The following is a 12,073-nucleotide window of genomic DNA, read 5'->3' as shown; positions in this document are numbered from 1 at the left end:
CATACACTGAGACCTGAATGCAGAATTTTCTTATTGAACTTTAGCTTTCATGTAGTAACATCAGTTGTATTAATGAACCACAGAAAGTTTATAAAACATCTGTCTATTGCCAGGCCGACTGTTTATTTACAGTGAAGCTCTAGACTTTATTGTCACCTGTGCATAATACCTTAATGGGACATGAACCACAAACTGGACAATTGTGTGTCTGATTAGAGGAGCTAAAGATTATGCAGATGTTTACTTCAAAAGGAAACAAAATTCTAACCTAACTTTTGGTCATCTGGAAACTCGGATGTGAAAAAAAAAACCCCAACAATTTTCACATGTAAGAGAATAAGAGCTAATTTCAAAATAAGCTTCTGTCTACTACTTTATCAGTCCTCAAGCCATTTATTAGCTCTGCAGCTTACCCCACTGCAATTTTTGGGCAGACAGATTCAAAAGAGTCTTAATTAATTTCAGGGAAAAAAAAATATTTTAAAAAAACCACAACAGATTGTTAGCAAGAATAGTAACTTACCTGTTATTATGAGCAGGAGTTCATCTGCCCCCAGCCTAGAATGACCATGCTATTTTACTTGAAGTAGGCAAGAGATCTGGAGTTCACATCCCTGCTAGGTATCATTTTCTTAGACTAAAGAATGCCAGAGATTTAACTGTGTGCAGTCCTTTTACTGGTTCCCTAGATAACATGAATTACGGTTTCTTTAAGGTTTTTATACTAAACTATTAAAACAAAGCTACTTATACAGCACGGACCCAAGCACTCCACTCCATTGCAATAAGCCTTCTAGTCAGGTCATGATAGACAACTGGAAATTAACAGGGCTATCTGGAAGCACAAAAAGAGATTTGGCAGGCCATGTGGGGGGAAGATTGGGAAGTGTTTCTTTTCTCCCTTCCTATTTTTGTTCCTACAGTAATACAGCAGGACAATATCTACTAGAAGAGTCCCTTGCCACAAGTGTGCCAATTAAAGTGAGATTGCCAGGTAACTGCAGCAACACTTTTTATATAATTTATCCAGGTAGGAATGCTAACTTCAGGAACTGCATTAAAGAGCCATTTCCAGTCTATTTTATACATGCACAGCTATATTTACACTTATACCCCCACCCCACCTCTTACTACCTATGTTGGTTTTTTTTAAATCAGACAGCTAAAATAGGCAATCTAGATTAAATAGGCACAACTTACCCAACTTACCATGGTGAATTAAAGCAGGAGTGCAATGTCAAAATAAACCTAAACTGTAAAGGTATGCTCTGACAGTTGGTCTCCCCTCTGAAGAAGCCAAGAGAGGAAAAAGTAAAGACGAAATCTCCACCATACATATATATATATAAAATGTGGAAGGCAAAGATAAAGACAGATGTGAGCAAAAAGGCTACCCGGCAGTAAGAGATTTACTTCAACTTTTCTGGAAAAAGAATATGAAAACTGTTCTCTATCAAGAGAAAATACTAATTTGTACTTGTAAACTTACCTTAAAAGATTGACTGAAAATTATTAAAATAAGACAGCTGCAACATTTAATATCTTTGGAGGTGCATTTCTCATTTTTACAGTCAGGCCAAATTCTTCATTTGAAACTTCATGTGTTTAACTGATATTATTCTTTCAATTGCCTGATTCCTTTCAGGTTCTAGCTTAAGTATGGAAGGGTTTTTTCCTGTTGCATAACTAAATCCCTCTAAAATTAAACTATACACACCATGAAATGAAAACTTAGAAGAACTATTTTCTACAGTAAATACATTAGTAAGAAAACTTGCAGGTAATTCCACCCGCCCATACAAAACATGAACACAAAACCTTACATGAATTACAGGATTCTGGGCTGTTTGTTTGTTTGAGTTCTTCCTCTTTTTTTTTTTTTTTTTTTTTTTAATGATTTTGGAGGGTGTTTTGTTGGGTTTTTTTTTTAAACTTTACTACGAAACGCTCCAAAAGAAACAAACCACCTCAAAATTCAACACAATGTTTTCTACATTGCTATTAAAATAGATTTCATCTTTTCATCTGCAAGGAGAATAAGCAAATTATCACATAAAATTGAAGGCAGTGTATGTGAGCAAAGGGGTTGTGGAACAGGAAAAGGATGAAAGGAGGAAGTTCAAGATAAGAACTGTACTGATAGCTAAGCCAGGAATCTACTGAAATCCAGGAGTGTCTGCACAAAGCTGTGTACCATTATGTTTTGGTAATAAAGTCAATACAGTTGTTACCAAGAGTGCTCCTCCTACCTCTATCCTTGTGTCTTAAGCCTGTGGATGAGAGACAGACAAAGAAGACATCAATAAAAGCTGGGAATCATGTCTGCAGGCAGCTCTATTACATTTCCCAAGTCCCTAAAAGCAAGGGCTCTGCTGAGGAAGAAGGATTCTGAAGATGCAAAACTGAAATTCCACAGAAGCAGGCTCACATACACAAGTCAGGAATGCTCTTTGAAAAAAACTACTGGAACTGTAAAAAAAAGAGAGAAAGAAAAAGAGAGCATGTGTGCGTGTGTATATATGTATTTGTGCTTGTTTTAGCAATTGGAGTGTTCCCAAGCAATGAAGGAGCCCTTCCTTGATTTCAGTATTTCTTAGTTGATTTATCAAAGACCAAGGCCAATATAAAATAACATTTTTGGGTTTTATTGTTTATGGTTAAGGGTTTATGGCAACACCAAGCCAAACTCCATCTTTTCTGACCCCATAAAAACCAGGTACAAGTCAATTTCTGGCTACTATGCATACTAATAAGCTCCTTAAATGCTACTATAACTCCTAATAAGCTCCTTAAACCTCTGTGTAACATATTATATCCAGAAGGTACCACTAGGCCTACAATCTGACTGACAGGTCAGTGACTTGGAGTAAAACATAGCAAGGCCTTTGTATTAAGTACTGTATGTTGTCTCTAAGACCCAAGAACACAATGTAAAATTAAACATTTACCTCGTGCCTTTTGCTCATACAATAAAAGCACTCTCTTGATACTTCTTGGCCAAAACCTCTTCCTCATCAATAATGTTATACACCATTGCACACAACCATATTCCATTGCTTTTGTTACTTAGTCATTAATGCAAAACACAGATGCAATATGAAAGCAAAGCTATTGCTTCATTGTTCATTGTGACCCTTTCCCAACCTTAAATCACATTAAAATTAGAAAACTGAACGTGAACCTGAAAGACTTAAGTGTTCCACAGTCTAAAGCATTACATTTGTACATTACTACTCTCCTCCATAGCCCTGACACCAGCAATTACATGTCCATATCTCAGTTTTCCCAGGCTAGCTTAGTTTAACTGGAAATGAGACAGGGTTTGCACTGAGGTAGCACAGCGTGAAGTGGGGCATCTTTGACAAGTGTCCCCTGCTCTGTCTAAGTTACTCCTATGTTAGGACATTTTGCAGTGTAGCTTTCTGGACAACTGCTGGTGAATTTGCCAAGCTCTCCTCTCACAGCTCAGTGCCACTAACACACCACTAAATGTGAATAAACACACTGACACAGTTCAACACTTGCTGGAAACACTTTTGGGGTTTTATTGAATTAATCTGGGAAAAAGACAGAATTAATCTTACTGTTCACTACCAAGAAATCTGAACACTCCCATTCTCTAAGATTCTAAGATCTAGAAGTGTATGTAGCTGTATCTTTCTCATACACTGTTTACACCCCTCCCTCCTAAGTTAAAACAATAGTTTCATTTTATTTTTGTCACATGCTTACTCAACACTGCAGTATTCATACTGCAAACATACTAGATTTTATAACTCTTGTTCATTCTTAAATCTTAGATTTAGAAGTGTATTTTTTTATTCCTGCCTTCTTGTTTCTTTGTTAAGGAACCATCTTTCCATCTAATTCGTGGTGTCAGCAGCCTTGAAAGTGATATGCATGTATTTTTTAAAAGAAGAAAAGATTCCACTGAAATATTTCAGAACATTAACTTTAAAGGTATCAGTGTACTTTCAGCTACTATTCCATTATTATTTGGTTCAGGCATAACCTATGACACTCAGTTAATTCACTCAATTTGAGGTTACTTTCTGGTCAGAGGAAGAAGAATTAAGAGAATAAACTATATGCTTTGATTGCTCTTCTCCCAAAGTAACAGATTTTGAATTCACTTTCAAGACTGCAGTTTTAAAAAGAAAAAATAAAATTAAATAAAAGAAAAAAACCCCCCGTCTCTAACCCAGCAATTTCGTGCTAGGGTTGCATGTGTGGTTTTTTGTTGTGGTTTTTTTTTTTTTTTTTTTTTTTTTTAATTAAATGACTCTAACACAGCAATAAATTGGCCTCACTTCTCCTCAAAGAGGTGCAGTAATTCAGGACCAAGCTTATACACACTCTCCATGTATAATAGGTCCTCCCATACCTTCTAGCAAGCAGATGAATATTTCCAAGACTATTATAAAGTTGTGTAAAAAAAAAAAAATCACAAATAATGCTTTAAATAATTCTCTGAACAAATACTGAAGATTTGAACAGAGATATCTAGCACCAATTTAGAGTTTTGATAGCATGAACTTTAACAAAAAAAAAATTGTGTGTTAACTATTTCCTGATTATGTCAAGAATACTCCCCATATAACCATGGCAAAAGACTGAGAGAACTTCATTTTTTGCAATGTAAAGTATTAATAACTAAAGTGAAGCAGATGACTGCTGATTACTGAAATTTACTGCTACTAAATTTGGAGAATCTATATCATGTGTCCAGCCATCTCTCTAAGGATCATGAACAAACAGATTTAGACTAGCTGGAGAACTACTGCATAAGATAAACATGAAATAACAAAGCCAGCTAAAAATAAAAACCAGGAAGTAAAACCATTGAGAAATTTGTAAGTATAAAAATACCTGGAAATTTAGAAGTGCAGTTCAGGACTCTCAGCATCAAACTCTGTTTTACACCCTTTTTACCTAATCTAAGGCTCCAACTATTGCTTATATTAGCTTGACTCATATATTAATTTGTATGAGGCACACCCCCCCGCCAATTGCACTCAGAAAGACAAACCGAAGTGAAGACAGTTACTTGGTTCTGCAATATTGATGCTTCTATTGGAGCGATGAATAGCAAACAGAATGCAGTGGATTTCCGTGAAAGGCAAGAAACTAAAGGTAGTCAGTTCTGACTTGAGCAAGTACAGTATGTCAATTTTTATAAGCTTGCTAGCTAAAAAAAGCATAACAACGGGAAGTTGACATAGCACACAAAAAATTTATCAATGTATACGTTGGTATATTATCAGTGTATTTTAGAATCAACTGTAGCTTAAAAATAAAACTGAATAAGACTAACCCCTCCCATCTCTTTTCCCAGCTTCTAAAAAGTGTTTTGTCAGAAGTTGATGCATTAACTAGATTGCTATATGAAACACTTTACAGGGAACTTGTAAAGTGTAACAAGCTCCAAGCTCTAGCAGAGTATGTAAAAGTTGCATTTCAGAAAAGCCTTTCCAGATCCCTCTTGACTGCACTGGTATAGCTTGCACGCAACTTTTAAAAATCTGTCTTCTCTGCACCTTTGGCGAGCGCACAGGAAGAAAAACTGTGTGAACACTTTCAATCTGTACCAGCATTCTTTCTGCTTGAAAGGACACATACAAAATTAAGAAAAACGAATTAGCTATTTTTTAAGTTCTACAAAGTAAGTTTTACATTTCATTTTAGTAGTAATTAAAATGTTCCTTTCCCCCCAGTTTTATCACAAAAAATATTAAAACTACATATAGTGGTTCTATCAAAAAGGAAGCCAGATCTGTCTAATAATATAATCTTCAGTTTCTGCATGAGTATAAAAAAAAAAATTTTCTAACACCTTTCCAGATTAAAAAAATAATTAAAAAAAGATAAATATTTTCAAGTTCTCCAAAAAACGTAGACTTAGATTTTTACACTATTAGATTCAGAAAAGATTATCCTATTATTATAGCTAAAGTTTACAAAACCTGAAGTATATCGAATCATTACTGATAAAAGAAAATGTGACAATCCCTCTCCAAACAACAATAACTGTCCAATATAAATCAGCTATATAATGTAAAGTTACTTAGATAGGGAAACAGGTTCTCCTCTTAAACATATTAAATTCTCAAAAAACCCTTAAAAACCTGTCAACTATTGGTTTTCAATTACATTCATTAATTTCTGGTTTTCTTAAAAAAAAAAATTAGTTTTATTAAGTTCTCAGAAGACTTGCTCATGTAACAGACACAGACCTCGTGTAAAATTTTGTGCTACCCTAAGTTGGCACAGTCTTTTATGAAAGAAGGCCATGCAAGTATTGCTGTTTAAATCTTCTAACTCTAGAATGTACAGGAAAGCATTTCTTGTCCTCAAGAGAATATTCAAGTCGCTTTTCCAGACACCCTGGTGGTCTGTGCACAGGATCAATTTCCAAAGTACTTCTGGGAAAGTGAAAAATCTATTGGTCAGTATTAGCCAGACTGCCTTCCTAGTTGCTGTCTTATCTCAAATTGGTAAATAATTACAAATCATAGGCCAGTAACAGAGCAATATATTTTTTTAGAATTCCCTTATATATAAATAACTATTTACACAATACCAAACCACAAATCTTGAATTGAGATTTTGTTACATCTCAGTATTGTATGGGACTATAATGCCTAAAGATTAAAATCAGGCCCATAGCTCAGAACGAAACCCCACTTGTAAAGGGCTAAATTTGCTGCATGTCTGCTTTCAAAGATTTAAGGTCAGAGTGACAATGCTATAAAACAAGGGTCAAAGCACAAAAAGACCAAGGCCACAGAACAAAGACCTTTTCGTGTCCTGAAAGAAGTTGCTTTTTGTAGGCCTGCCTTCTGGCTCAGGCAGTAAATTTGTCTTTTTCTTAACATCATCACTACATGACTTCTATAAAATGCCAGACAACAGCATGACTTATGAAAGGTGAGATTGACCTGTTTGAAGAAATCAACCCAACTGTTAAGGGAATCCACTATTTAATAGCAGAGGAACACCTCCTAGTAACTGCTACTTTTCCAGTCGTTAGCTGTATTTCTACAACTTCATTATTTAATTACTCATTTCAGCAGAAGTTTCAAGTGTCCATAACACCTTTGGGTGCAGATTCCTAATCACATTATCTTATTGTTTATTCAGTGGTAGCTGGAGCAGCAATCTTTCCCCCACCTCTCTGTGAAATATTAATAGAATACTACTAATCTTAATAGATACCATCTAACACACAGATCTGTGTACTCCCTGTCAAAAACATTTCTTGTTTGGTTCCCCACTTTCCATCAGTGAGACCCACTACTCACAGAACTGCGCTAATACAAAATAAAACGGTGCTTTCTAAGGCTGACACAGATTGATAAGCAGTGAATTTCATTTTCCCAGGTAGAAAACAAACTTCACTTAGAACATGCTTTTCCAAAACAGTAACAATGGTTTTGCCAAATGAGAGGAACTTTATCCACCAGAAAAAAAAAAAAACCAAAACCAAAAAAACAACCCCCCAAAAAAACAAACAAAAAAAAGACAAAAGATAAGGATGCTGGGTGCTTCTTATGGCTTTATATTAAGCTAGATTTTCAATATTTCACTAACAAGCTTAAAGTAAAACCAAGCTGAATTAACAAGAAGTTAATATATTAAGAAAAAAGATTTATAATCCAATACTTAAAGTACACAAGTAGTTAAAAAAAGGGGAAAAAAATCAAAATTGTACTCTCAAACTAATAAATACACACAAATCTAAAAGGTGTTAGATCTCTGAAAACTAACATCTCAATTTTTTTTTTGAAGTAAAAAGTTACTTGACTTGCTCTTTGAGCAATATCAGTATTGCAAGAAGCATCTTTCCATTGTAATCCTAACCTATATGAAAGAACCAGAATTATCTGCATTATCTTTTATAGCAGGTCTAAGGCAAGACATTTTGAAAACTCAGATCTTCCATACTTCAAGTAATTATTTTCCCCTTCAAAACAGATGGCTTCTGTCTTCAAAGTTGCTATTTTAATTTTTTTTTTATCAGTCCTACTAACTTACTTAAAAGCTGGAACTGGAGATTTAGATATATGGCATTAGGTTAAAAAAATAGACAAAAAAACCCCCTTACCTTTTGATTCTGGAGATCTACAACAGCTGAGTTTCAGTGCCAACAAAACAGAAGTTTCATGAAACAAATCACTTTGCTTTTGATCTACATTAAGCTATAATACCTGATTCCTATATTAATTATTAAATGTAACATTTAATAAAATTATCTGGGTTTTTTTATTTCTAAAAATTTAATATAATTGAAAAATACCTTAATATAGGAAAAGCCTAGTGTAACATATGAAAGGCCTACTCCAATCCTCCTACACTTTTTGAAGGAAATGATTACTCCTCATCTCTCAAGAAGCACTGGTGCAAGTATACTGATTTTTCTTGTGGTGAATAGCAGCCCACAAGTTAAAGAACTGATGCAAACTGGCAGATTTCCCCTTCTAATTCTGAGTCATATGCGTCATCTTTTTGTCAAAAGCTGGGAAGAAAAAGAGTCTCTTCCAGCCTGCCACATGAAACCACCTGCTTAAAGACAGAACAGACCAGTATTGCAATACTGGTCTGCACATTACTGGTACTTACACATTTGTTCTTGCTTTGTTCAAATCAACAAAATTCTGAAGACAGCTTTAATGTTAATGACAGAACTTATCTCTTTGATTTAGGGCCAAAAATCAAGCTGGTAAAAGGGAAAAAAAAAAAAAAGAAAAAAGAGAAGAGTCATATTGGCATGAAAATGCTTATTCTTAAAATGGTAGTGTCTTACCTGCAAAGACTAAGGGTTCAGTTCCTTAAAAACTTACATGCATGCTTGGTTTAATCACCTAGAATCAGACAGATTTTGTAGAAATACATTCTCAAAACCAAGAGTTCATGTGTGTGATTAAGACCTCTGTATCACTGTGCATGACTGCCAACTAATTCCCCCAATGAAAGCAAAAATCTCCTCTAAACCCCAGAGAACCTAACAACTTCTGTAGGTTAAATTTCACATGCTTCTTTTTTTCCCCTGTTGTGCATTTTGAAAATTAAGAACCAAGAAAACTATTTTCTTCTTGGACAGATTGATCAAGGTCAGTCATTGTTGGACTATACATACTGTGTTATGACACAGTATCTCTCCTTCAAAGGCACCAGCACCAGTTAAGGTTGGGCACAACACTGCCAGCAGATTACATATTTTCAAGTAGCACTAGAGTTGCTGATCAGACCTGCAGAAAACAGGTGTAAGTGTTTACTGTAACAATGCCCTGCAGTATTTATATTCATCTGTGGCATTGCCAGAGTGATTGCAAGTAAATATTCTTTGTAAAAAAACAACTTGAAAGCAGCTAAAGCAAATTTTAGACGTTTATAGTAAGTTGTGCAAAAGAATGCAAAGAAAACACAACTTGACAAACTGATCCAGAGTGTAGAAACAAACATGCCATTTTAATCATAGATTAGCTTTCTTATATACAAGCACACAAAATATATAAGATATTATATGCACATAAAGTAAGACAGAAAGACAGGTATAAACACACACTTATATAAAATGCCCTTTGTTTTCAAATATGTACTGTGCCACAAGCATTTACACGGCTGGGTGCGTACATTTCAATATAATGAGAAAATTTGCATTGCTAAAAAAGAATACTAGAGTGCTTTTCAAGAACCACGACACCATCATTTGCATTACAGGTTATTATTTACAAGGATTTAAGATGTTCTGTAAATCTATAATGAACATTGTAACAGTGAAAACTGTAATTTATTATGTAATGCACTGTTATATAAATTGTTTAAATTGTGTACAATATACACAAATGATCTCTTCTACTCGGTTAAATATTAAATACAGCACTTTATTGCTCATCTTCAACTGGGTTTTTTTTTGCATTCTATATAATATGTTTTACTTGATAAAATTCTAGACACGAAGTACCTATCTGATACCATATCCTGGTTGTGCTGTGGTTTGTTTTTTGTGTGTGTAGGGGTCTTTTTTAATATTAAATTAAATTCATACTGTCTTCTTAATTTGACTAACTTTGCAGTATCTTGTAAGAAAATATTTTACTCACCATATATTCCATTTTCCTTGGTACTTAATAAAAGACATTTAAGCTTTTCTGTAATGTTATCTTACCGCCCCCCAAACCCTAGTATCTTTCCAAGAGTTTGATGTACGACGTGTCAGCAAATAAAAACCAAGCAAAACCCACCACTGAGAAAGTTATGCCTTTTTGACAATGACAAGAGCAAGCAAGGTTAAGACACTGTGGAAGATGTTTCTTAACTTGTGATTCAGCAAAGCATAAGAACTAGCTTAACTTCTTTCTCATTCAGTGAAGCACTCCAAGATATGAAAAGTGAGTTAAATAAGCCATTTAGGAGGGTAATCACAAAGAGCAGCTTTTGCCTGGGGAAGACCCTGGGAAAGTTTCCATTGGCTCCCTCTTTTTCATCTCAGGGCCACAGGCACCCATAACTGTTCTTGGGTAAGCTGCTGCTTTGAATTGCCCTCTAGTGTTAGCCTTCATTAATTCCTACCACAATGACAAATTCTGTTCAGGTTTTTAATAATGGAAAGTGGGTCAGCAACATAAGTTATATTAAGGTAAAAAAAATTTTTTTTGAACAATGTTTCAAATTTGTTTTCAGGTCAGAAGACTGTGAGGTTGACAAATTAAGTATTACACACCAAAAATGCAATAAGTCTATGTACCTAAATGGCAAAAAAAAAAAAAATTCCAGGACAACAAATTTAAGAGAAAACTTAGGAATATTCTTGTATTTTACATTTCTGTGAATTTCTTAGGCAGTTTCAAAAAAATATCAATTTCTGAAGCAAATACTCAATATTCACAGCCAAATTCACTGTCATTATGGTGGGATCAAAACCTCAACAAAAACAGAAGAGCCGCTGGTGTCAACAGAACACAGTTTAGCAGTATCAATACCCTGGAAGGAATTATTCTTTCACTGCTAATTCAAGAGTCTCCTCATTACACCCTAAACCTAGATGCACAACAGGCACCATTAAGATCCAGATTTTAAACCTGGTAATACTAGGAAGAGAAGGCAAGCATTTTCCTCTGATTTTATTTCAAACCTTATTTTATCTGCTCTCGAATTGTTTAGAGAGGTCATGAATTTGGGACTTAAAGAAGTATGGAAAATATGTTAGTAACACTCACATGTCAAACAGGCTGTGGATTTCCACATACATAGAATTAAAGACGAGTATATGACCCTTTGTTTAAAAAATACTCTGGTCATAAAGAACTACTATCCCTCACTCTGCCTGAGAGATGAAAAAATATTTTTAAAATTAGGTGTTAACACAGATGAAGAAAAGTACAGATTTGAGTGCTGCTTTTGTAACTCCTGTGCTTGGCATTAAAAGCATCATTTTCCCTTCTCCTGAGAACCTGGAAAAAATCTTTTGTTTTTAGGGAGCATAGGGACAGGGTAACTAGTGCATAAGCATTCTTTTTAATCAGGAGTTCTTTTTGCCTGTGCAAAATGCTGACAATAAGTGTCACAATATCAAAAGAGAACTGTGTTCTGCAATAAACTTTTCAGTATATTTTCACTTAGAGAAAGACTTTCTTATAAGAGTCATTGCAATGTTTCACAGATGGAGCATCTTCCTTGTCTAATTTTTGAGCTTGACTAAAATATGGACTAACTTGCAATAAGAGAAAGCGAAGTGTTTTCAGAATTACTGAAGTGATAACATTCATAAGACCACAGTATCTACTCATTCTACCAAGAGAAAATTTTACTCCAAAAGAATACAGAAATTAGAAAGCAAATGTTTTCATTTATCAGATCCACTGGAAGTCCTGTTAAATCTAGAAGTGACTTATATGATGTTATATGTATTTTGAAGTAGGAAATCATCAGTTAAAGTTGGGAAGATCATAATCATGTTCATAATTACAGTACTTTCTAAATGTTTAAGTTAACTTTCATATGAATACTAAAATCCATTTCCTTCTGTGGGGAGAAAGGGAAGTTTAAAAAAATTAAAAAAAAAAAAATTAAT

The 12,073-nt window shown here is 34.5% G+C and overlaps 1 long non-coding RNA gene across 3 annotated transcripts in view; it reads right to left on the bottom strand.

Annotated features, from left to right (window-relative positions):
• LOC125321862 overlaps window positions 1-12,073 on the bottom strand; it is a 111,113-nt gene that overhangs the window by 38,721 nt on the left and 60,319 nt on the right. The gene's annotated exons all lie outside the window — the stretch shown is intronic.

The sequence above is a fragment of the Corvus hawaiiensis genome, chromosome 2, assembly GCF_020740725.1.
Source record: "Corvus hawaiiensis isolate bCorHaw1 chromosome 2, bCorHaw1.pri.cur, whole genome shotgun sequence".
NCBI classification, from domain to species: Eukaryota; Metazoa; Chordata; class Aves; order Passeriformes; family Corvidae; genus Corvus; species Corvus hawaiiensis.
Note: the sequence above shows the minus strand (reverse complement) of the source record. Positions and strands in the feature narration are given on the sequence as shown.